General features: G+C 48.1%; 1 protein-coding gene across 1 annotated transcript in view; it reads left to right on the top strand.

The window, feature by feature from the left end:
- The window catches only part of NTPCR (nucleoside-triphosphatase, cancer-related), a 150,098-nt gene that overhangs the window by 36,954 nt on the left and 87,101 nt on the right, over positions 1–26,043 (top strand). The gene's annotated exons all lie outside the window — the stretch shown is intronic.

Below are 26,043 nucleotides of genomic sequence, written 5' to 3'. Positions count from 1 at the left end.
GTCTCAAAGGTATGCTCTGAAAAATTTTGAGTTTTACTGATTTTAATACATTTTTGACTTTCAGTTATAAAATGTTTTTGTGATCCACCTCCTTACTCTGCACTGTGTAGACTCCAATTCTCCAACAGCATTGTTGTTAAGTGTTGTACACCCAGCCTTGAGATGTGTTGTTAAAGGCCTCTTGGAAGTTGACTCTGCATTCCTGCTATGTAAGCTTTTCAGCCGGGACACAAGTTGCTTTCTTGGCCACTCGCCAAGGTGAGCTATCTACATTTATTTCAGTTGCTCTGCTCACACACTGTTAGATGCCCTCCGCCTTTTGTTTAAATACAAGAATTTATGCTTTTTCCAAGCTCCCCATTACTAGTGTGGGCTATTGGACTGTAAAATCTGTCTTCCAGTTCATTGGGAGACACAGGAATTCAGAGACTACACCGCCTACAGGGAGATTGGGACAGTGGCAAACAAAAAAATGTGCCCAGCCAGGTATAGTTACATATTTAGTCAAGTTGATAAAAGACACAAGTCTATCTAGTTCAACCAAGAAAACCTATGTATACACTATTCTATACCCACAGTTGATCCAGGAGATGACAAAAACCCCAATAAAAGCATGATCCAATTTGCTGCAGCAGGGGAAAAAAAATAATTCTTGATCCCCCAGGAGGCAATCAGATATTCCCTACATCAACTACCCCTGGTGCTATTAAATGTTAGCATCCAGTTATATTTTGTGCATTTAGGAATGCACCCAGCTGTTTTTTGAAACAATCTACTAAACTCCCCAGAACTACTTTTTGAAGGAGTTTATTCCACAATTTCACAGCCCTTACTGTGAAAAAGATCCATATGTTGAGGTTAAATCTCTTTCTCCAGATGTAAAGAGTGCCTCGTTGTCCTCTTTAATGACCTAGAAATGAATAATTCTACACCACGTTCCCTATATGGACCACTAGGGATGCACCGAATAATCGGCGGCCGAACATTATTCGGCCGAAAATAGGGAAAATGGCACTTTCGGTGTTCGGCCGAATAAATCAAAAGGCCGAATAATTTAAGCCGAACAATGTCTCTCACCTCATTGCGGCTCGCGGTCCTCTATTATGTCCTCTGCAGTAACCCTCTGATATGTATGCATTCTCTGTAGCTTCCGCCCTGACCGCGGCTCGCGGCTCCCTTCCCGCTGGTGTCCTGTCCGGCCGCGTAGGGGGGTGTGACGTCACGCGCGCGTCCCGCCCCCTGCTCCTGACTGGCGGCTCCTTCACACTTGGTCCACGCCCCGCCCCCCCTGTTCGCGGCATTTGGCTCTGGCTGCAGTTATAGAGGTATGTGATGTGCAGCTGAGCACATTTGGGAGAGAAGAATACAGTTGCTGGCAGCTGCACAAGCATTAGTGTGCAGACTGCCATATATTGTTGCCACAGTGCCCTATAAAGTGCCCCTTGACATAAAATGTGGCCATCAGCGTGCCCCTTATTTTATGCTAAGGGACATGCTGATGAGCATATTTTATGTTAAGGGGCACTCTGATGGGCATATTTCATTTTAAGGGGCACGCTAATGGGCATATTTTATGTTAAGAGCAATGCTGATTTAAATGTTTTGTTTTGCCCATCAGAGTGCCCCCTAACATAAAATGTGCCCATCAGCGTGCCCCCTGACATAAAATGTGCCCATCAGCGTGCCCCCTGACATAAAATGTGCCCATCAGCGTGCCCCCTGACATAAAATGTGCCCATCAGAGTGCCCCCTAACATAAAATGAGCCCATCAGCGTGCCCCTTATTTTATGCTAAGGGACATGCTGATGAGCATATTTTATGTTAAGGGGCACTCTGATGAGCATATTTTATGTTAAGGGGCACTCTGATGGGCATATTTTATGTTAAGGGGCACGCTAATGGGCATATTTTATGTTAAAAAATGCGAAACACCGCGTTCGGTATTCGGCCTTCGGCCAAGCATTTTATTATTATTCGGCTTCGGCTTCGGCCAAGAATTTCATTTCAGTGCATCCCTATGGACCACATATGTATTTACCTGTATACATGGTAATCATATCTCTCCTTAATTGTCTCTTCTCAAGAGAGAATATATTCAGTTCTGCTAATTTTCACAGCTGAAATCCTCTATGCCTCTTATCAGTTTGGTTGCCCTTCTCCAGTTCTCTGATATCCTTTTTGTGAACAGTTGCCCAAAACTAAACTTTATTTCTCTTACGTCCTCCGACAGTCGCCGCCTCTTCATATTCGTCACATATGGGGTATTAGACTTTGCTCCGAAGGAGTAGCTAGGCAACAGAATATGTTAACATTAAAGCTTTTAACATATCCCACCCTCAAGGGGTGGTCCCCTCAGTCAATACCCTCCTACTTCCTGCAACCATATCTCAGTTTTAATGTCTAGCTTGTCAGGAGTGGCTGGCTTTCTCTGTGCTGGGGCTTTCTGCCCCAGACTCTTTCTTCTTTTTGAATTTTTGTTTGAGTTTTTCTCTCTACCTTTACTTAGCTGTTCTTTTTGTCAGCGTTAGTTAGTTCTTCTGATGAAGAGGATCATGCGGGCTGGGTCTCGGGCTGATCCCCCTGGTCGCAGGTCGTGGGTCAGTGGCTTCCCAGCCTGCCATCGAGCGTTCAGCCAGGTAACGCTCCTGGCACAGTGAACGACCCATCCCTGTTCGGTGCAGGGATGATTGGTGAGGTGGCTACCTCACTGGACGCTGTGCGGTTTCTTAACCCCCATTCTGTGCGTCTTGAATGCGACTCTCCCTGCCTCATGTGCAGCGGCTTGTTCGCCTGTGCGGGTCCCCCACGCCATGTGAGGTAAGTGTATTTATGTGGGGACCTGTCTGTCTGGGGGGGGTGTCAGTCTGGGACTGTGTAACCTGCCTCTATTCACACTGTTTGTCTCCCTATCTCTCGGCTGCATGCTGTGGGCTGCAAGGGGGGGGGGGGATCTGTGTGACACTGTGTGTGTCAGCCTGGTCAGTGTGAGAAGCTGTGTGCTGTGGGGCATGTTTTTTTTGGCATGTTTGGGCATATACAGCGATCGCTGCGGCGATCTGACATGTGTTCTTATACTGGGATGACATGTGTGCATTACTGCACTGTGGAGCGGCGGTTTCGGCGCCAAACGGCGCCATTTTGCCTACACTCGCTCCGGCCGCATGTTTTACATGCATGGCGGCCATTTTCTTGTAGCCTCCATAGGCTTTCATAGAGCGCCCTGGCAGCATCACTTCCTCTTTCCAGGAACACCGATCGAGGCAGCAGCAGCGGCGAGGGTCTCCTCAGGTTTTATCCTTCTGTTCTTGCTATCCATTGCCTGTGTTCAGTTTGCATATTCCCTGTGGGGGTCTCATTGTGCTTGAGTGTGGTGCGGTGGGCTGCGCTTGCCGCGCTTGCTTAAAGGGGCAGTTAACCCTTTATTGTCCGGCATTATAGGGGCAATGGATTCTCAGGAGGGCAAATTTCCTACCGCTTTGGTGGAAAGCCAGGGGACCGCTGTTTCCCCCCCAGGGGGGGATTTAGCCACTATTGTGGCTGGCCTTGCTGCTCAGGTGCAGATGCTGGTGGCTGCTCAATCTACTAAAAGGCCCAGAGTTGCTCTTTCCTCTGATTCTGAGGGTGAAGGTGATGGGGCTGTTATGGCGGGGGCCTCCTTATCGGGGTCCCGCTCCTCCCTAGATCTAGTGGGGTCCGAGGTGGAGGCTGAAGTTGAGGGGGTTGATATTTCTCCCCCTGGCTTTCCTGAAGAGCTTGCAATCATGGATGAATTGATTGCTTCCATAAAGCAAACGCTGCGTTTGCAGGATGAAGTGTGTCCCCCCGCTGCCTTGGCGGCCTATGGGACGCAGAGAAAACGCAGGACGCCGCAGGTTTTTCCCTGCAATGATGATTTTCAGCGCGCTGTTAAGGAACAATGGCGCAATCTGCGCAAACCTTTTGCTGTACCAAGTAGATTCAAGCTGCGTTATCCTTTCTCGCCTTCCACTGATGAAAGGTGGTGTGTGCCTCCCCCAGTGGATCACGCAATTGCAGTTTTAAACAAAGCCACTGCGATTCCTGCAGAGGATTCCCCGGTGTTCCGTGATGCCACGGATAGGAGACTGGAGTCTCTTGCCCGTCATACTTATTCTGTTACGGGTTCTATGCTTAAGGCTCTGTTTGCTTCTCTCATGGCGGCCCAGGCGATCGCAAGTTGGACGCAGATGCTTAGGCGCGTCCTAGTGGCCGATTCGGCCTCGCCGGCGACCCTGGATATGGTGGATCAAATACACCAGGGTGTCATGTATCTGTGTGATGCGGACCTGGACCTGGTTCCGTTGGCTGCACGTGTGCACAGCGTGGCGGTGTTGTCTCGCCGCCTGGTTTGGTTAAAATGTTGGTCGGTGGACCAGTCCTCACGTAAGACCTTAGCCAATCTACCTTATGATGGGTCTCGCCTTTTTGGGGAGTCCTTGGATGTGTTGATTAAGGGGATCACCGGGGGTAAGAGCACTCTCTTGCCCCATTTCCCCAAGGCTAAGGGGGCTTCTGGGAAGAAGCATGCTAATTTTCGGCCCCCTCAGGGGTCCTTTCGTGCCTTTCGGCCGCACTACAAGGGCAAGCCGTTCAAAGGTCAAGGCTCTCAGAAGAAGCCCTGGTCTGGAAAACAGAAGTCCGGTCAATCCGGATCCGCAGCCCATAACAGTGCGGCCTGAAGGGGCGCCCTCACCCAGTTTTGGGGTGGGGGGACGCTTGCTCGGTTTTCTTCAGCCCTGGTTGACCCGCGTGCGGGACAGATGGGTTCAGGAGATCGTTCGATCTGGTTACAAGATCGAGTTTCTCTCTTGGCCGGAGAGCAGATTTTTTCCCTCAAATCTTCAACTGTCTCCAGAGCGTTTACGGGACCTGCACCTGGCGGTGCAGGACCTGAGGGCTCAGGGAGTGGTAGTTCCGGTGCCTCATCGGGACAGGTTTCGGGGGTTTTATTCCAATCTGTTCACCGTGCCCAGAAAGGAGGGCAAGGTTCGTCCAATTCTGGACTTGAAGGCTCTGAACCGCTCTGTGCGGGTTCGCAAGTTCCGCATGGAATCCCTGCGGTCGGTGGTGGCTGCCCTGGTTCCGGGGGAATTCATGGCCTCCATCGATTTGAAGGATGCGTATCTTCACATCCCCATTTTCGAGGGTCACCAGAGGTTCCTTCGATTTGCCATTGCGGAGGATCACTACCAGTTCGTGGCGTTGCCTTTTGGTCTCGCCTCGGCTCCGCGGGTCTTCACCAAGGTGCTTGCACCGGTTCTGGCATTATTGAGGGCCCAGGGCATTTCTGTCCTGGGGTATCTGGACGACATTCTGGTTCGGTCTGCGACCAGCCAGGGTCTGGAGAAGGACCTGTCTGTCACGATGCAAACTCTGCAGGAGTTTGGTTGGACGATAAATTTTCCAAAGTCGACACTGAGTCCGTCGGTTCGTCTTCCCTACCTGGGAATGATTCTGGACTCGGTGCAGGCGAAGGTCTTCCTGCCGGAAGACAAACTCAGAACTCTTCAGGAGGAAGTCAGGTCCCTCAGGGACGTTCCGCACTCGTCTCTGCGGACGTGCATGAGATGTCTGGGATTGATGGTCTCGGCCTTCGAGGCGATTCCCTTCGCCCAGTTTCACACGCGGGGTCTCCAAGCGGAGATCCTGTCCATGTGGGACGGGCGACCTCAATCTCTGGATCTTCAAATCTCGTTGAGCCATCGCACCAGAAGGGACCTTCTGTGGTGGCTCCAGTCCCCGATGGTGTCCGGGGGCAAGTCGTTTCGTCCTATCTCGTGGACGGTGATCACCACGGATGCCAGCCTGTCGGGCTGGGGTGGTGTTCTGGGCGTTCTGTCCGCCCAGGGAACTTGGTCGGAGGGGGAGTCTTCCCTTCCGATCAACATTCTGGAATTACGTGCGATAAATCTCTGTCTTCATCGCTGGACGGACCGGCTGCAGGGCTGCCCGGTTCGGGTGCAGACGGACAATGCCACGGCGGTGGAGGACTACGTCAACCACCAAGGGGGCACCAGGAGTGCCCGAGCGGCTCGAGAAGTGGCCGACATTCTGTCTTGGGCCGAGACTCATGTCCCGGCAATAACGGCGGTTCACATTCCGGGGGTGGAGAACTGGCAGGCGGACTATCTGAGCCGCCAGACCCTGGATCAGGGGGAATGGTCTCTCCACCCGGCTGTCTTCCAGATGTTGTGCGCGAAGTGGGGTCTTCCAGATGTGGACCTGTTCGCGTCTCGTCTCAACAACAAGGTGAGGAGGTTCGTGGCAAGGACGCGCGACCCTCGGGCAGACGCGTCGGACGCGTTAGTGGCCCCCCGTGGCATCAGTACAGGCTGATGTACGCGTTTCCACCGATTCAGTTGCTGTCCAGGTTCCTTCGCAGGTTACACTCGGAACGCAGCACGGTGATTCTTGTGGCACCGGACTGGCCTCGCCGGTCCTGGTACGCAGACCTCGTGAATCTGGCGGTCGACGCCCCGTGGCGTCTGCCTCTTCGAGACGATCTCCTGTCTCAAGGACCGATATACCATCCTGCTTTACAGTCGCTGGCTTTGACGGCCTGGCTGTTGAGACCGAGGTCCTGAAGGAGAAGGGTCTCTCCCCAGAGGTCGTTCATACTTTGATCAACGCGAGGAAGTCTTCCTCGGGGAAGGTTTATTACCGTACTTGGAAGGCCTATTTTGCCTGGTGTGAGTCCAGGGGGTTTTCACCCCGCACGTACTCGGTTTCCCGAGTGCTGTCCTTCCTTCAAACGGGTGTCGATCAGCGTTTGGCGCTGGCTACGATTAAGGGTCAGGTGTCTGCGCTGGCCGTTCTGTTTCAACGTCCCGTGGCTTCCAACTCCTTGGTTGGCACTTTTGTTCAGGGTGTGCGGCATCTGGTTCCTCCTAGGAGGGATCCTTTGCCCCCTTGGGACTTGAATCTCGTTCTGTCTGTGTTGCAACGTGCTCTTTTTGAACAGATCAGGGAGATCTCGTTGTCTATGTTGTCCAAAAAGGTCGCCTTTTTGGTGGCGATCACTTCGGCTCGCAGAGTGTCGGAGCTGGCAGCTTTATCCTGCAAGTCTCCGTATCTGGTTGTTCATTTGGATAAGGTGGTCTTGCGACCTAATCCTTCTTTTCTTCCGAAAAGAGTTTCGGAATTCCATCTTAATGAGGATATTGTATTGCCTTCGCTGTGCGCGAAGCCTAAACATCCAAAGGAGGTGAGATTACACTCTCTGGATGTTGTTCGGGCGATAAGGGTTTACCTTAAATCGACTGAGTCTTTTCGAAAGACGGATTCCTTGTTTGTTCTTCCAGAGGGTCCTCGGAAGGGCATGGCGGCGTCGGCCTCTACCATCGCCAAATGGATCAGGCAGACCATTGAACAGGCCTATGCCTTGCAGGGGAAGGTTCCCCCTGTGCCTGTGAAGGCGCACTCTACTAGATCTCTGAGTACGTCTTGGGCCTGTCGTCATGGGGCTTCTGTAGCCCAGGTGTGTAAGGCGGCGACTTGGTCGACCGTACACACTTTCACAAAATTCTACAAAGTAGATGTTCAGGCATCGGCGGATGCTTCCTTTGGCCGCAAGGTTCTTAGTGCGGCAATTCCCTAGGGTCCCTTGTTGGGGACCTCTGGCTGTTGGGATAAGTTTTTTATCCCATGGTTATTTGTCTTTTCCTGGGTTGTTGCTCCTGTTGAGCACTTGTTTTTTCCTGTTGCCCAGCTGGTTTCCTTCCTTTGGTAAGGTTCCTTTCTTTGATGCAGAGACTGCGTTGCCTTTTCGGCGCGGATGCGTTTCCCACCCCTCATGTTTGCACTGCTTTGGGACGTCCCCATATGTGACGAATATGAAGAGGCGGCGACTGTCGGAGGACGTAAGAGAAAACTGAATTTTTGCAAAATCTTACCTGTAAAATTCCTTTCTCTGAGTCCTCCGACAGTCGCCGCCCCCGCCCCTCTTTTGGGGTTTGGTTGTATACTCTACTGCTATTCCACTAAAACTGAGATATGGTTGCAGGAAGTAGGAGGGTATTGACTGAGGGGACCACCCCTTGAGGGTGGGATATGTTAAAAGCTTTAATGTTAACATATTCTGTTGCCTAGCTACTCCTTCGGAGCAAAGTCTAATACCCCATATGTGACGAATATGAAGAGGCGACGACTGTCGGAGGACTCAGAGAAAGGAATTTTACAGGTAAGATTTTACAAAAATTCCGTTTTTTGTACATCAAGGGACACAGAGCCATAAATCTTAACATATGGGTTATATAGCCACCTTTAGGTGAAGGACACTGGCAACCAATCAGAATTGATACCCCACTATATAACCCCTCCCACACAGCAAGTGCCTCAGTTTTTTCGCCAGTGTTTAAAGGTGATGGTCACTGTGGAGAGTCTTTCCACATTTCTCTGCAAAGAAGAAAGAGGATATGCTACATACCCTGATCAAAGATCACTGAATCTAAGGGGTTCGCTATCAGATCCATCCTAAACAGTCAATGGACTAAAAAGATAGTACCTGAGCCTCGGGAAGCAGATACAAGGTTTTGCCTGTAATGTTGTCCTTTTTAGGCGCTGGACCCTGGGATCCGGACCCTTGGAATACCAAACCCCAAAGGCACTCTGTGCAGAGTGCTCTACAGGTCCAAGGCCGTGGCCCCTCTAAAACACAGGGGACCCAGTCCTTATAGGTCGCTAAGACAAAGCTCGCCGTGATGGGTAAAGATTGGATTTTTGTTTCTAAACCAAATTCTTTGGCCGGACTGGTGAGTCCAATTTAAAATATTTACTGATTCAGCAAACCTTGAAAGTAAAAATTGCTGCCATAAATGCAAATTGTAAATATTTTATGCACTGTTCCTTGTAAAGATAACAGAGACCATGTGCCATATGTATCCCTCCATGAGTCTAGGGGTGTTATGCTCACAAGTTATATCTTGTTAAGGCAATTGTAGGATTGTTTATTTAAATCATTATTTCCTTGCCTATTGTTTCACATTGTGTGTACCGTGTGCTGATTACCTCAACAGTATCAGCTGTGACAAACAAGATTCAGCCTAAGCTGCTCTTACCCCATTGTTTGTTGTCTTCGCCCTGGCGCATAAGCGTCCGCATGTTTGCCTCTGCCCTTATCGCGTGTCTATGGCATAGGTGCGCGGAAATTTTCGCCTATAAGTACAGGCGTTCGCTGCATGGTGGGCGTGTTCTAACGCAATTGGCGTGCATGTGGATGCCACATATCACGCTGCACATGCATAAATGGGCATGTCCTGCAAGGAACTGTCTCCAACACACTAGCCTATGTTACAGGCTGAAAGGGACACAGAGCAGCAATGGGGTTGCGTGAGTCACTGTGGGTTTATGTTACTGGCACAAACAGGTCCTGTATGTGGGGATAATCAGTGCTGTGTGCATTTAGACTGTATAAACTTAGCACTAGCCTTGAGTACACTTTAAAGATCGTACCTCAGGTTTGTCTTGCTTTAAAGCAATGTCTGCCCGAAAAAGGGCCGGAGGGGGGGGGCACAGCTGGAAAGGGCACTGTGATGCCACCATCAGGCCTTCAAGGTCCTAGCCGTGTTTCCACTGTGTCTACTTCTGAAGAGCCAGAGGCATCTTGCCAAACTGAGCCATTGAGGTTGTCAGGTATAGCAGCTACTCCTAGTACTTCTGCCGCAACCTATGTCACTAAGGATAATTTGGCTGTGCATTGGCCAGCCTTGAGGGTAGGATTGCTGGTATCATCGCAGCATTTCAAGGGAAGAAACGCAATAGATCTCCCTCACCCGAGCCACCTCCTGAGTCAGTTCAGGATTGGGCAGAGGATGTAAAACAAGTAGCTGATGATGACCCTATGGAAGGTCAAGCTGAGGTTTCCACTTCGGGGGAGTCAGGGTCAGAGGAGTCTCTATCTACCTCTCAGCCCAGAGATTGTTCATTCAGTCTCTTACAGAAATGGTCCGGTCTGGATACAAAATTCCTCCCCTAGAGACATCTGAAGTGTCTTTTTCCTCTTTAAGCTCATTACATCCTACTGAAAGTCCTCAGACATTTACCATACATCCGCTCTTGGAGCAAGAAATGTATAAAGATTGGGACCATCCTGATAGGATATTTGTTTCTCCCAAAAGGTTCTCATTATTGTATCCTATGGAGGAACATTTTTCTAAGAAATGGAATACACCCTCTGTGCATGCTTCTATTTCTGCGGTTAACAAAAGTTTAGCCTGTCATGTGGATGATGCCCAGGTTTTTAAATATCCAGCAGATAAAAAGTTGGAATCTTTATTGAAAGCCTCCTTTGTGGTTGCAGGTTCTGTGATACAACCAGCAGTAGCCACCATAGGAGTGTGTCAGTCTTTGAAAGACCGTATACTGCAAGTGGCCAAGACAGTTCCTTCTCAAGGAGAGTCTGTCAAATCTACCTTGCACTTTATGCTTTGCAGTGGATGCTCTTATGGACTCCATAAGGTAAATGTCAAGATTTGCTCTGATATCAGTGCATATGCGCAGAATCCTTTGGTTAAAAAATTGATCTGCTGAATTTCCATGTAAAAAATTACTGTCTGGCTTCCCTTTTCAGGGAGAACGCCTTTTTGGTGATGATCTGGATAAGTCAGGGGTCGACAAATTTGCTATGAATCTAGGAGCCAGCTAAAAAAGTTAGGAGCCAGTTTTTTTTTGTAGCGTGGGTTGTCAGGGCAAGTAATTTGCGCCCCCTAACTAACTTACAGCAGAGCGGTCAGTCAATAACTCCAATGTAACGCATTATGTCAAGGTTATGGGCTGGCCAGAAAGAATGACATTAAAAACCTGTTATAGGGGAAACTACTTTTTATGCGAATGCATCATGACTGCGGCATGTAAAATACCCTCATCTGCTGCCTATTGTAGCTTAAGGGTGGCTGTTGGTGGGTGGCAAAAACATGTCTTTACAGCACATTTTTACCACCCAACTGCACATCTAAATAAAGCCTTTGTGACATTTTAAATAAAACACCGAAAAGGATGAAAGAAGTATCCCAGCGCTGCTGATCTTCTGTTGCCTCTTTGCAGCTACTTCCTGCATGTGTGTCCCCCTGTGGTGATTGTGGATAATACACAGGGCTTTATCAGAGGACATAAAAAGATAATTTTAAAGCATGCCTTGCCTCATCTCCCCTCCTCCACCTCACAGCACACCTTAAACAACTTTGCACTATTAGAACAGCGGCTCAGTGTGGACACAGAACACACACACACACACACAGGAAGCCCCCGTTCTCTATCCTCCACCAGAACCCTCCCCCCCCCCTCCCTCACAGTAGTGACTGACAGTCTGCCTGCTAGGTCAGGTAAAGGCCACACAGGCTGCCGGGTCCCCCTCCTCCTCACCCTTCTCCAAGGTCTGAACTCCTGCTGTGGGCTCTGGGGGGAGGAAGGCAAGCCTGATAAGGACGCTACGGGCAGCAGAAGAGAACTCAGAGCAGCCATTCTCACAGGATACCGATCTTCATGCTACACCGGACCTTGCTCTGGCAGAGGGGAGGAGGCCAGCCCCCTCCCCTCTCACATTACTCACAGCCGGACTTCAGATTACTGCACGGAGACCAGAGAGGGGGAGAGCAAAGCATCAGCTGCCTGACACTCTGAGCTGCGTGTCCGGGCAGTCAGTCAGGAGTTGCAGAGAGTGGGCTGGCGGCAAATTAGGAGCCAGGACGCGGTTTCTGGTCGCCATGGCGACCTGGCGACCGGGGTTTGTCGAACCCTGGGATAAGTATATTCAAAAGATCCCGGGGGGAAGAGTACGTTGCTGCCCATAAAAAGGAAGAGCAAGTGTCCTTTCAAAATCCCCAGCACTCATAATACCATTGCTTTTACTTCCAGACAGTGGCAAGGCCCTCAACCATCTAGATTCGGAACCAAGCCTTCAGGGCAGGGTCAGAAAAAGCCCTGGACTCAGAAATCAGCCAAGTCTTCTTCCTAGCCCTCTCTGTGAAGAGATGCCCCCATGTCCCCCCTGTCAAAGGTTTGGGTGGAATCAATCCAAGACAACTGTGTTATCTCCCCCATTTCACAGGGGTACAAACTGGAATTTCTGGTATTCCCTTATCCCGGTTTATAAGGTCAAGTGTACCAATAGATCCCCTAAAAAGAAAATCTTTCTGGCATTAGACAAGCTGAAGGCTCAAAAAGTAATAATGGAGGTTCCGGAAGAAGAAAGGTTCAAGGGTTTTTACTCAAACCTGTTCGTAGTCCCTAAACCAAACGGGGATGTGAGACCTATTCTGGATCTCAAAGCTTTAAACCAGTTTCTGAACGTTCATACCTTCCGGATTGAGTAAATTCGTTCAGTTGTAACCTGCCTGCAAGGGAAGGGATTTCTGGCATCAATAGACATCAAGGATGCATATCTTCACATGCCTATATTCCTGGGATATCTATAATAGGATATCTGGACAATCTATTGCTAATAGATCGATTTGGCTTTGGCTCTAAGCCAAAATGTCCATCAAGACAGTACACTTCTTAGAACGTCTGGGTTGGCTACTGAATTTTGTAAAGTCAGCTTTACAGCTGGCCCAGTGTCTGGAATATCTGGGTCTTCTTGTGGACACGATGCAGGCAAAGATATTCTTGCCAGCAAGGAAGGTCGCAGACCTGAAGGAGCAGGTTTGGTCCGTAGTAAGGCTAAAGTACCCTTCTATACGTCTTTGCATGAAGTTACTGGGGAATATGGTGTCCGCATTCGAGGCAATTCCATATGCGCAGTTCCATGCCAGACCCTTACAGAACAACATTCTGTCTGCTTGGACCAGAAAGGTTCAGTCTCTAGACTCTGACCTATGTCTCTAGTACCAAGAGTACGTCAGAGTCCAAATTGGTGGTTGTTGACCAGAAATTTGGAGAAAGGGAACTCCTTTATGCCAGTCTCTCCATCTGGGGAGCAGTTCTGGAGGAAGCCACTGTCCAGGGGAAATGGTCTTGGGTAGAGAAAAGTCTCCCCATTAACATTTTGGAAATACGAGCAGTCAGTCGGGTTTTGAAATTCTGGACGTTCAGGCTCCGGGTCACCTGTCAGGATACAATCCGTTAATGCCACGGCTGTGGCTTATATCATCCATCAAGGAGGCACAAAGAGTCGATCGACCCAGAAAGAGGTGGACCTCATACTGTCTTGGGCAGAGATGGTTGTGCAATGCCTAACAGCAGTCTTTATTCTGGAAATAGAAAACTGTCAGGAAGACTTTTTGAGTCGTCAACAGATGTTTCCGGGGAAGTGGTCCTTACACCCTGAGATATTTCAATTAATCTGCCTACGCTGGGGAGTACCAGACGTAGATCTGTTGGCATCCAGGTTTAACAGCAAGTTGAAGAAATTTGTGTCCAGGACCAGGGATCCACTCGCAGTTGTAGTGGACGCTTTGGTGACTCCTTGGGAGGAGTATTCCCTAATATATACCTTTCCTCCGGTGCAGCTGATACCGCGCCTGTTGTGCAGAATCCAGCTAGAGGGGAAACCAGCAATTCTGGTAGCTCCGGCATGGCCAAGGAGGGTTTGGTTTGCACAAATGCAGAGATTGGCAGTGACGAGGCCTTGGGCTCTTCCACTGCGTCTGGACCTACTCTCTCAAGGTCCGATATTCCACCCTGCTGTACAGTCTCTAAATTTGATGGCTTGGCTATTGAAGCCCTAATCCTGAAGGAGCGTGGTGTATTTGGCCCTGTAGTCCATACACTGATAAATGCTAGAAAACCAGTTTCTCAAAATATTTATTACAGAGTCATGAAATCCTACATTTCCTGGTGTGAAACCAGGAAATGGCATCCCCGCAAATATATCATCGGGAGAATTCTAGCTTTCCTTCAAGCAGGAGTAGATATGAAGTTAGCCTTGAGCACTATCGAAGGGCAGATTTCAGCCTTATCGGTTTGCTTCCAGGAACCAATTGCTTCCCATTCGTGGGTTCAGACCTTCGTCCGGGGAATTTTATGTTTGCTTCCACCAGTGAAGCCACCATTATGTCCTTGGGACTTGAATTTGGTGTTGGCAGCTTTACAAAAACAGCCTTTTGAGCCTCTGGGGCAGGTTCCCCTTGTTCTATTGACCAGGAAACTATTTTTTTTTTTATTGCGATAACTTCAGCTGGAAGAGTATCGGAACTAGAAGCTCTTACCTATAAAGAGCCATACTTGATATTTCATCAAGATAGGGTGACGCTACGTCCACACCCATATTTTTTGCCCAGGGTAGTGTCCGCCTTTCATTTGAATCAGGACACACTACCGGTACGCCCCTTTTTTCCAGATCCTCACTCAGAGGAGGAAAATATACTGCATTCGCTTGATGTAATGCGTGCACTTAAGTTTTACTTACAGGAAACAGCTCAGATTCGTAATACGGAGAGCTTGTTTGTGCTGCCAGAAGGCCCCAGAAAGGGGTTGGCAGCATCTAAATCTATGATTTCTTGTTGGATTCGCCAGGTTATTACCTAGGCGTATGGTTTAGTAGGAAAGGTTCCACCTTTTCCTGTAAAGGCACATTCTACCAGAGGAGTAGGTGCCTCTTGGGCACATCGCCATCAAGCCTCTATGGCTCAGATTTGCAAGGCCTCAACCTGATCGTCGGTGCATACGTTTACTTGTTTCTATCAGGTGGATGTTGGAACCCAGGAGAAATCTGCCTTTGGCTGCGGTGTTCTGCAGGCAGCGGTGTAATCCTCTTTTGGGGTCAGATGGTGGTATTTTTTATGGTGTCCCCCTTCCCTCAGATGCATTGCTTTGGGACATCCCATGTTATGATTAATGGCTCTGTGTCCCGTGATATACAAAAAGAAAATTGGATTTTTAATACAGACTTACCTGTAAAATCCATTTCTTGAAGAACATCACGGACACAGAGGTCCCTCCCCTCTTCTATGGTGCCTTTTATCGCTTGCTACAAAATTGAGGCACTTCCTGTGTGGGAGGGGTTATATAGAGGGCATCAATTCTGATTGGTTGCCAGTGGCCTTCACCTAAACATGGGTATATAACCCATGTGTTATGTTTTATGGCTCTGTGTCCCGTGATGTACTTCAAGAAATAAATTTTACAGGTAAGTCTTTATTAAAAATCCAATTTTCTCTTACGTCCTCTGACAGTCGCCGCCCACTCATACAGTCTTCACTTATGGGTATTGACCTTTTATCCACAGGAGCAAGCTAGGCATAAGACTTGTTAAAGCACAAACAATTTGCATAGACACACCTGTAGGGGGCTGCCCCCCTGCTATCAGCATTCCCAACTCAGTTTGTCTTTTGCCTAGTTAGGAGTAAGATAGGCTTCCCTGTGCTGGGGCTACAGTCTCAGCCTTTTCTTCTGTTTATCTTACATTTTATTTTATGCTAAGAGTGTTTTCTTTGCACTAATAGCTTTTTATTTGTTCCTGCGCTTAGTTAGTCGGAACTTCGGAAGACTACAGCGTTTGCGGAGCTGGGAATCGGACTGGTTGTACTAGAGCCTTACGGAATCCCAGCTTGCCATTGAGCGTTTAGCAGGCTATGCGTACGCCCTGCCCTCGCAAACGACCTGTCCCTGTCCTCAGGAACCAATGCCTGCGAAGTGGCCACTTGGCTAGGATGTCTCAACTGCAGTTTGCCGTGTGTTGCTAGAGTCCTGTTTGGCTGACGGCACCCCCACCACCAGGGGTGGGAGGCTTCCCATCACAGAGAGGCACCCACGCCATTGTGGATCGGTAAGTACCATGCTACCACCTCTGTTTTTGTGACATTGCAGGTCCGGGGGTGTATGTGGGGCCTCTGTTAAGGGGACGGCAGTCTGCTGGAGTCTGTGTTATCCCCCTCATGTCTGTGTGTCTGGGCCCCGCGTTTTCTCCCGGTCCCTGCGGGGGCACTATTGCGTCCGGGCCACGCTGTGGGGGGTTGTGGGGGTCCCTGAACCCTTCGGCTTTGTTTGATGTGATTTTGAGGGAGCAGGCATGTGTGTGGTGGCCGCTGCGGTGAAAAATCGCGGGGCCGCTATTTTGGGTGTGGGCAGGCTGTTCTGGCTTAAGTAAGGGCATTCAGCAGCCATTTTCCCTGTAGTGTATCGCGCCCTTTCGGGCGCCATCTTTAGTGTGGCAAGGTATTTGTGCATGTGTTCGGCAGCCATTTTCCCGGAGCCTCCCCATTGCTTTCTATTGGCAACATTTTTTCCTTGGCCCGAGTCCTATTTAGCCTCTAGCGGTGTGACATCACTTCCTTTCTTCATGCAGCCAGATCGTTCAGCAAGCGTGGTAACTGTACAGCTACACTTCTGGGGGACTTATTCTGCTGTTTTTCAGGGGATATTCCTTTGCTATCAGTTATATTCCTCCTTGTGGGGTACCTCAGGCTTGTCCTCATTGCAGGGCATTGCGGTGGGTTTTGCCGCTATCGCGGATTTAAAGGGTCAGCGCCAAAGAGTTTTTATGGAGTCCCAGGACAGCAAATTCCCCCCAGCTTTGGTGGAAGATTCAGGTACGCCTGAATCATCTGCAATTACTGCGGCACTTGCGACTTTAGCGTCCAAAGTGGATCTGTTGATGTCTGAACGGGCTTCTAGAAAAAGGCCTAGGCTTTCTCACTCTTCTGATTTCAGGGTCTGATATGGTTGCCATGAACAGCGTACCCCCTGAAGGGTCTCAGTCGGAAGGCGAGGCGGAGGATGAGGAGGGGAATGATTCCCCCCGGGACGGCCAGAGAACGCGCAGCTATGTCTGCGCTTATTAGTTCTGTTAAGGATACACTACATTTAGAGGATGAGCCCCACCCACCCGGTAAGCGGTCTTCTTTTGGGACCCGCAGAACCCAGAAAGCGGCACAAATGTTTCCTTGTCCGGCTGAGTTTCACAAAACGGTCAACTAACAATGGTGCAATTTGAAGTGCAATTTTGTGGTGCCAAAGCGGTTTCAGTACCGTTATCCCTTTACGCCTCCAACGGATTCGCGCTGGACCGTGGTCCCTAAGGTGGATCACACAGTGTCCTGGTTGAACAAGGCCACTCTTATGCCCGCTGAGGATTCTCCGGTGTTTACGGACCCTACGGATAGGCGGGTGGAATCTCTTACTCGCCACTCCTATATGGTGGCGGGTTCTCTGATGAAACCTGTTTTCGCCTCTGTAATGGTCTCTCAGGCTGTGGTAGAATAGGCCAAGGTGCTCAGACGCACCCTTGTGGCTGATTCCGCCCCTCCTGCTACTTTGGAGATGGTGGACCAGATTATTCAGGCTGTTCTATACCTGTGTGACACGGTCTTGGATGAGGCCCCTTTAGTCTCACGACTATCTGCTGTCGCAGTGATAATGCGTCGTATGGTATGGCTAAAGAGCTGGTCGGCTGACCAGACTGCCAGGAAGACGGTGTCTGACATCCCTTATGCGGGAAATGGCCTTTTTGGGGACTCCCTGGACGAATTTGTTAAGGGGGGTCACTGGGGGCAAAAGCACTCTGCTGCCCCAAGCTCCCAAGGGTAAGTTTTTCCGCGGTAAGCGGGGCCCTTCCTTTAAACCAAATCAGGGGTCCTTTCGTGCCTTCAAGGCACAGGACAAGGGCAAATGCTTCAAGGGCCATGGTGGCCAGAAGAAGCCTTGGGCGGGCAAGTCCAAAGCCGTCCACGCTGGCACGGCGGCCCAGTCCGCCTCGACCTGAAGGGGTGCCCTCACCCGTTCCAGGGGTGGGGGGACATCTGCGTGGTTTTCCCGAACCTTGGCTGTTCCGGTTTTAGGACAGGTGGGTTCAGGAAATCCATTAGATCAGGATACAAGATCGAATTCCTATCGAGTCCAGCGAACAGGTTCTTTCCCTCAAATCTTCATTTGACCCCAGATCGTTTACAGCAGGGCTTGACAAATTTTCCTGAAATCTAGGAGCCAGCTAAAAAAGTTAGGAGCCAGTTTTTTTTTTTTTAAACTAACAACCAAGCTTTATTTAATAAAACGGATACTAAATTTACACATAAATACGACTAGAACCCCACTCTCCTCTATAGCACAATTGGATGAAAACAGACTGTCTGTCTCTTTCCATCCGATGCCATCTGATCCAATCCACGGGATGGATAGAAAATAGAACCACCATCCGTCTGCTTTTGGTGGACAGGATCAGATGGCGGCAGATTACTGCTCCATAGAGGAGAATCAAGGGTCCGATCAGGTCTGCCTGAAAAACTGACAGGCGGACCTGATCAGACAGCCCGTGTGAAAGGGGCCTTCGGCTGTGGCATGGCGATGAGGAAAAAAAAAGGATATATATATATATATATAGATATATATATATATATATAGATATATTTATATATATATAGATATATTTATATATATGTATATATATATATATATATATATATATATATATATATTTTTTTTTTTTTTAATAATTGGAAAAAAAAGAATTTTTTTTTAATAATTAAAAAAAAAAAAGAAAAAAATATTATTAATTTTTTTTTTTTTTTTACATTTAAAAAATAAATTAAATAATAATAACCACACTCCCTGTCAAAGGTAACTAACTGGACAGGGAGATGGTAATGAATGAATTGAGAACAAAAAGGCAGTGGAAACAGTCATTACAACAGTCATTACTCCCGGCCTCCACAAGAGGGCGCCAGTTCCCCATTGGAAGCCTGTCATCTCAAGTAGGCCGAAAAGCCGGGGCCTCAATTTTCGGACGGCCCGGAAGTCCGTGCACTCTGTGCGCGGAAGTCCGGGCAAAAATGACAGGACACCTTCTGCAGGGCACCCCCAGGCGCCAGGTCGCTAATTCTAGTCGCAAATGCGACCTGGCGCCCGGGGATTGTCGAGCCCTGGTTTACAGGATCTTCAACGGGCGGTTCGGGATCTCCTCGCCCAGGGGGTGATCGTCCCGGTGCCGCATCGGGACAGATTTAGGGGGTTTTACTCGAATCTGTTCACAGTGCCCAGAAAGGAAGGCAAGGTACGTCCAATTCTGGACTTGAAGCCGCTTCGTGTGGGTTCAAAAGTTCCGTATGGAATCCCTCCGTTCAGTGGTAGCCTCCCTGAGCCCGGGAGATTTCCTGTCTTCAATGGACCTCAAGGATGCGTATTTGCACATCCCCATATTCGAGGGTCATCAGAGGTACCTCCGATTTGCAATCGCGGAGGAACACTATCAGTTTGTGGCGTTACCTTTCTGTCTCGCTTCGGCTCCAAGGGTGTTTACCAAAGTGTTGGCTCCTGTTCTGGCCCTGTTGCGGGCACAGGGAATTGAGATCTTGGGATACTTGGACGATCTCCTGTTAAGATCGAGTTCCAGCGCGAGTCTGTTGCGCGATCTGTCAACCACGGTTCAGACGCTCAAGGAGTACGGGTGGACTATCAGCTTTCAGAAGTCGACTTTGTCCCCTTCTGTTCGCCTCCCTTACTTGGGGATGGTCCTGGATTCCGCCTAAGCAAAAGTCTTTCTGCCGGAGGACAAACTCCGGACTCTACAGAACGTGATCAGGTCCCTCAGGGACAACGTATCCTCATCTCTCAGGACCTGCATGCGGTCCCTGGGGTTGATGGTGTCAGCCTTCGAGGCAATACCATTTGCACAGTTCCACACACGATCTCTTCAAGCGGAGATCCTGGCCAGATGGGACAGGCATCCTCATTCATTGGAAAGGAGGATATCTTTGAGTCACCAAGTCAGAGAGGATCTTCTGTGGTGGCTCCAGTCTCCGGCTCTGACGGAGGGGAAATCCTTCTGGCCGTTGTTGTGGACCGTGATCACCACGGACGCCAGCCTGTCGGGTTGGGGTGGCGTTCTGGGCACTCTGTCTGCCCAGGGCACTTGGTCAGAGGAGGAATCCTCCCTGCCAATAAACATCTTGGAACTGCGAGCGATCGGACTATGCTCGTTCTGTTGGTCGGATCATCTTCGGGGCCGCCCTGTGCGGGTGCAGACGGACAACGCAACTGCGGTGGCTTACATCAATCACCAAGGTGGCACCAGGAGTGCCCGGGCATCCCCAGGAAGTGGCCAAAATTCTGTCTTGGTCCGAGACGCAGGTCCCGGCGATTTCGGCAGTTCACATTCCAGGTGTGGAGAACTGGCAGGCCGATTATCTGAGCCGCCAGACCCTGGACCAGGGGGAATGGTCCTTGCACCCGAAGGTGTTTCAGATGCTGTGTGCGCGTTGGGGATCCCCAGATGTGGATCTGTTTGCATCTCGGCTAAACAACAAGGTGGAAAGGTTAGTGGCAAGAATGCGCGATCCTCTGACAGACGCCTCGGATGCGCTGGTGGTGCCTTGGAATCGGTATCGACTGATTTATGCCTTCCCCCCGATTCAGTTGTTCTCCAGGTTCCTTCTCAGGTTGGTCTTGAAACCGAAGTTGGTGATTCTGATGGCCCCAAACTGGCCGTGCCGGTCTTGGTACACGGACATCATACAACTGGTCGTCAACTCCCTGGCGGCTCCTGTTTCTCATTGGCGGTCATTCCTACCCTCCTCAAGGCTAGGAAGGCCTCGTCTGGTAAGATCTATTACCGTACTTGGAAGGCTTAATTTGCCTGGTGTGAATCAAGGGGCTTCCATCCTCGCTCCTTTTCGGTGGCGAGGGTGTTAGCCTTCCTGCAATCTGGTGTGAACCAGCGTCTTGCGCTGACCGCGATTTAAGGGTCAGTTGTCTGCACTGGCAATCCTTTTCCAGCGCCCCTTGGCGTCAAACTCTTAGATACGCACCTTTATTCAAGGGGTGCGTCATTTGGCTCCTCCTAGGAGAGCGCCTTTACCTCCTTGGGACTTGAATTTGGTCCTGTCCGTTTTGCAACGTCCTCCTTTTGAGAACATCAGGGAAATTCCTCTGCCTGTTGCCTTTCTGTTGGCGATCACATATGCCCGCAGAGTGTCGGAGTTGGCGGCCCTGTCTTGCCGCTCTCCTTACCTGGTTGTTCATAGGGATAAGGTGGTCTTGCGACCTCACCAATCTTTCCTTCCTAAGGTGGTATCCGATTTTCACCTTAACGAGGATATTTTCTTGCCTTCGCTTTGTGCAAATCCTAAACATCTAAGGAGTTTGCCTTGCATTCCTTGGATGTAGTCCGGGCGATCAGGGTGTACATGTCGTCTACTGAATCCTTCAGAAAGTTGGATTCTCTTTTTGTCCTTCCAGAGGGCCCTCGGAAGGGTATGGCTGCGTCTGTGGCAACCATTTCAAAATAGAGAGATGTGGAAGATTGGGAAGAAAGGATTTTCCAGGCACATAGGTTACTTAAAAAAACAATTTTATTCAAATTCCATCACACATAAAATTGGAGGGGGAAAAAAAGACAAATAAATCACAAAACAAAAAAGGTCTAATAAAATCGACTGACCCCAGAATTGGCTGAGTGGTCAGATAGATAACATACAGCAGTTCTACTAGATTAAGTCATGCATAAATGAATGCTAATAGTCACAAATTGTGCCTATATATTACATATTTATACTCAGGTAATGGTGACAAAAAGTAGTAGTTCGATTGCTCAAGTTGCTCAACATGTTTCGCCTCATATAGAGGCTTCGTCTGGAGCCTGCTTGTAATTAGAATGAATAATTCTGTATGGAATAAAAATATATGATTACTGATAATGCAAGTTGTTTCCAAGATTGTGTCATATAAATAACATCTAAAGTTTGGGAACTACATGTATGTTCATGGTGACGCATCCAATCACTAATTAGGTCAATGCAAAACAGGCGGGCGGCGAAACCCCCGTAGGCGCAACGGAAAATGCACCCCGGAGGTCTCCCAAAAGAACACATGTGGGGGACCACACAATAGCAATTTATATACTAAGTATTGATAGATAATACAGATGCCGGTAGGTAAATGATTTTATACATACCTGTATGTTTGTTATGCAGGACAAACGTCACCGCAGAAATATAATAGTTAATAAGGAAGGGACATTCATGGATAGGTACAGAGCTCGATACTAAAGAGGAAGGATTAGCCCAGGGGTAGTAAAGCCTGGGTGCCACCTAAGTGAGGACATAATAGTATATCAATTAATAGTTATTTAAAAATCAACTATAGTCAAAGAGATTATAGGAGGCTATAGAGCAAAAGGTATATTTACAGGCAGATTGTGATGGGATCTGGTATACACCCCCCCCAGAGACACCGTGTGGAGACATGCAATAGGATAAAAAAGAAATAGTAGTTAAATATTATGGATTGTCAAAAAAGGCCTCATGTCTTACCAAACATTACGCTATGAAAGCATATCTCCATATATTCAGTGGGAAAAAAAGCCAGCAAAATATACCAGCAGGTAATGGTATATAAGTATCCTGGAGTGGACGTAAATAAGATAGTATTTAAAGTATATTCTATAGGCTCAGGGTGTAAGTTATCACAATAGAGTTAAGCCGGTTTATGTCCAAAAAAAAAACCTTGTGTCAGCTCTGTCCTATACCTCCATGATGTCCGCTCCGGATGGGGAACCGCTGCCACACTGAGGCCAGCGTGTGTGGCCTCTTTATAGTGTGGACCCCGGGCGGCTCGTCAATGATGTCACCGCTCCGGCCACACCCCCCGACGTAACCACGCGATACACCGAGCGACCCGGAGGTCGCATCGGTATACCCGGGTACATATCGAGAGGACAGGCGTGTGTGCGGGACATGAATGTCCCCACATCCGCCTGTAATGCCGCAGGACGTCCGCACCGGATTTGCGTCACGTCGCTGCGGCTTGTCTGGCCGCACATGTGTCAACAAAAGGAAACCTCCAAGGAAGCACGCCACAGCGCCCCCTCAGGTCACCGCCCGCAATGCAAGCAAAAAACCAAATCAGTGACAATGAGGACAAATCACCACTGCAACAAAGAAAGAAGAGAAAGAAAAACTGATTAATTATGACAATATAAACTTATCGATCTAAATAACTGTTTATCACCATTGTACAGTGGAGTACCGAGGAAGATAGTCGGTTCACAAAATAATGATTCCGTAATATTGAAATGGTATTTATCGGTCATTGTATTACATTTGTACATATAAAAGAAAACATAAATAAGAACGAAACTATATTAGGCCAAATAGAAGGGAAGCATACATCTTAATTAGAATGAAGCTAATTTGATGGTATACTGTGAGCAATACGCTCAATATAGTGTATTTAGACCCAATATGAGTCACATTGCAATATAGCTTCAAAGAAAAAGGGGAGGGGCCATAGATGGAAAATATTTTGATTGAAAAGAAAAAGATGTCCACAGACTGTGACCATAAACGAACAAGGAGTATAGGTAGGTTAAATAAATACCATATGAAGGTACTAGGTCAACACACCAAAGAAGATCAACCATATAGTCCGGTAATGCATGTAAACAGACACATGGTGATCTTGCATGTCAGCTGAATTTCGGAGTTAAACCTACAAAAATGATTTGTAGGATTGCATTTCATTGATCCCTGGCCTTTGAGTGGCATTTAAAAGTTCAATCCAGAGGGTTTCCCTCTGGAGGATCCGCTTATCCCAGTTCCCTCCTCTGGGTTCTTGGGGGATGATCTCTAGGACAAAGAACCTGGCCTTTCTAGGATTAAATCTATGGTGGAGATCTATATGCCTACTCACTGGTGTAATCATTTCCCCCCCTGCTGATACATAAACATGGTCTTTGATCCGCTGACGTAATTCCCTAATTGTCTTACCGACATAGAAGGTACCGCAGGCGCAGTACATTAAGTATACTACGCCTCGAGTACTGCAATCTGCTCTGAATTCCGGTCGTAGAATTTCACCATCAGGGAGTAGATAATGTGTAGATTCCTCAACCCAAGGGCAAAACTCACAGTGTCTACATCTATAAGTACCTTGAGGGGACCTAGATTTAGTTTAAAGTGGTTGGTAATGATGTCTTTCTTGATAATAGAATCATTGTACAGTATATGCCATTGCTTCTGTAAGATAGAGCGTAGAATATCTGTATGTACTGAGTATTTTGTGATAAATTTAACAGTTTGCTGAGTGGAAACTGTTTTTTTCTTAAATAGCAAGTCATTCCTATTCTGTCCTGCAGCTCGATTAAATACATCTCTAAGTGTAAGTTTACTGTAGCCTCTGTGTTTGAGACGGTTGCGAAGTAGGTTTGCTTGTTTTCTAAAATCGGTATCAGACGTGCAATTACGTCTGAGGCGGACGTATTGAGCATACGGAATGCTTGGAATTAATGCCGGGGGGTGTGCACTGGAAGCATGCAGAATGACATTACCCGGAAGTTTCCTTACGGTAGAGGTCCGTGCTCAAGTGTCCATTCTCCAATTTATGCACTATAAGGTCAAGGAAGGTGACATAAGACGGATTAATCGTACTCGTTAATTTCAAGTTGAATGTATTCACATTGAGTGCTGTAATGAACTCCTCAAGCATGGGTCGGGATCCTGTCCATACTACAAATATGTCATCTATATATCGTAACCAAAGGCTACGTGAATGAAGTATTCAGATAAAGCGTCATCAGACGTAAAATCTGTCGTTCCCACCCCCCCAGGTACAGGTTGGCGTAGGCCGGTGCGCAACAAGTTCCCATGGCCACGCCCTGTACCTGGAGGTAGTGGGAACCATTAAAGACAAAACAGTTGTGTCTAAGAATGTAAGAAAGTAATTGTAACAAAAATTCACAGAAAGGCCAGGTTCGATGAATCTGTTCGTACAGAAAGGTACGTATCGTCTCGATGACCTGCTCGTGAGGGATGCTAGAGTACAATGCCTCGACATCCAAAGTCACGAGCAGGGCATCGAGAGGAACGACCATATCATTGAGTGTTTTAAGGAAATCAGAAGTGTCCTTGATATAGGATGGAAGACTGGTTACATGTGGTAATAGAAAAAAATCAATGTACCTGCTAGCATTCTCCGTCAGACTCCCAATGCCCGAGACTATGGGTCGTCCAGGTGGAGATATGAGGTTTTTATGAGTTTTAGGTAAGGCGTAAAACGTTGTCTGTCTGGGGAAACGGTTATTCAAAAAATTGTATGTATCTTGATCGATTAGCGCCGATTGGTGCGCCCATCCAATCAGTTCAAGATATTCGGTTTTAAATCTGGACGTTACTGACGGAGCAATCTTTTTATACCAATTTAAATTTGTTAATATGTCAAGGGACATTTGTTCGTAAAATGGCTTAGTCATTAAGACCACATTCCCACCTTTATCTGACGTCTTGATAACCAGGTCAGGGTGGTTTTTGAGTCTGGTTAATATTTGTAGTTGTTGGTGTGACAAATTACTTGGTTTTTTGTTTAATTGGCATCTTTTTATTTCCCCAACACATGTGGTAAGGAAGGCCCATACATTTGGGTTACTGGTCAAATCTGGAAAATTTGTGGATTTAGGTTTAAACTTGGTTGAATGTGTCAATGAAGAAATGGATTGGGTTCCCTGACTCGGGCATAGGGAGTCTGACGGAGTACTTTCTTCAAGCAACAAAATAAGGTCACGTAGTGTACGAAATTCTTGCATAGTAAAATGTTTTATACTTTCTGATAATTCCTTTTCCTGTTGCTCCCTTTTCCTATCTGGATCGAAAAGATAACGATATGTTAGATTTCTTGCCAATAGGTACAGATCTTTAATAGTTTCATATCTGTTCATGTCTGCTGATGGGCAGAATGTAAGCCCGAGCTCTAGTACCTGTTGTTCTTCCTTTGTAAAGGTGTAGGGAGTTAAATTTATGATAGACAATTTTAGGTGGGGAGGTTGGGAAGTGAGCCCCCCTGAAAATTTAGTGCTTGTGGTTGATAGAAGTGTGCATCTAGTGTCATCTGTTTGGATAATTGTGGGTTCAGTGATGGTGAAGGAAGAAGGGTTAGTGCATTTGGTTGTGAGCTCTGTAATTGGGAATTTGTGGTAAGACCTTGTGAGGCTAGTGGATTTCCATTTATGTTTTGTGTGGGTTGTAACATTTGGACAGCCTGGAGAGCCAGACCACCTAGATAGGGGTCTGGTGCTTCCAGGGAGTCTGATGTGATAGTGCTAAGTGATTTACGGGGGTGTCCTAGAGCTGTGGTTCCTGTTGGGTTCTGAAATCTCGAGTGTCCCTCTG

The sequence above is a fragment of the Pelophylax lessonae genome (genome assembly GCF_965119305.1).
Source record: "Pelophylax lessonae genome assembly, chromosome: 3".
Taxonomy (NCBI): Eukaryota; Metazoa; Chordata; class Amphibia; order Anura; family Ranidae; genus Pelophylax; species Pelophylax lessonae.
Note: the sequence above shows the minus strand (reverse complement) of the source record. Positions and strands in the feature narration are given on the sequence as shown.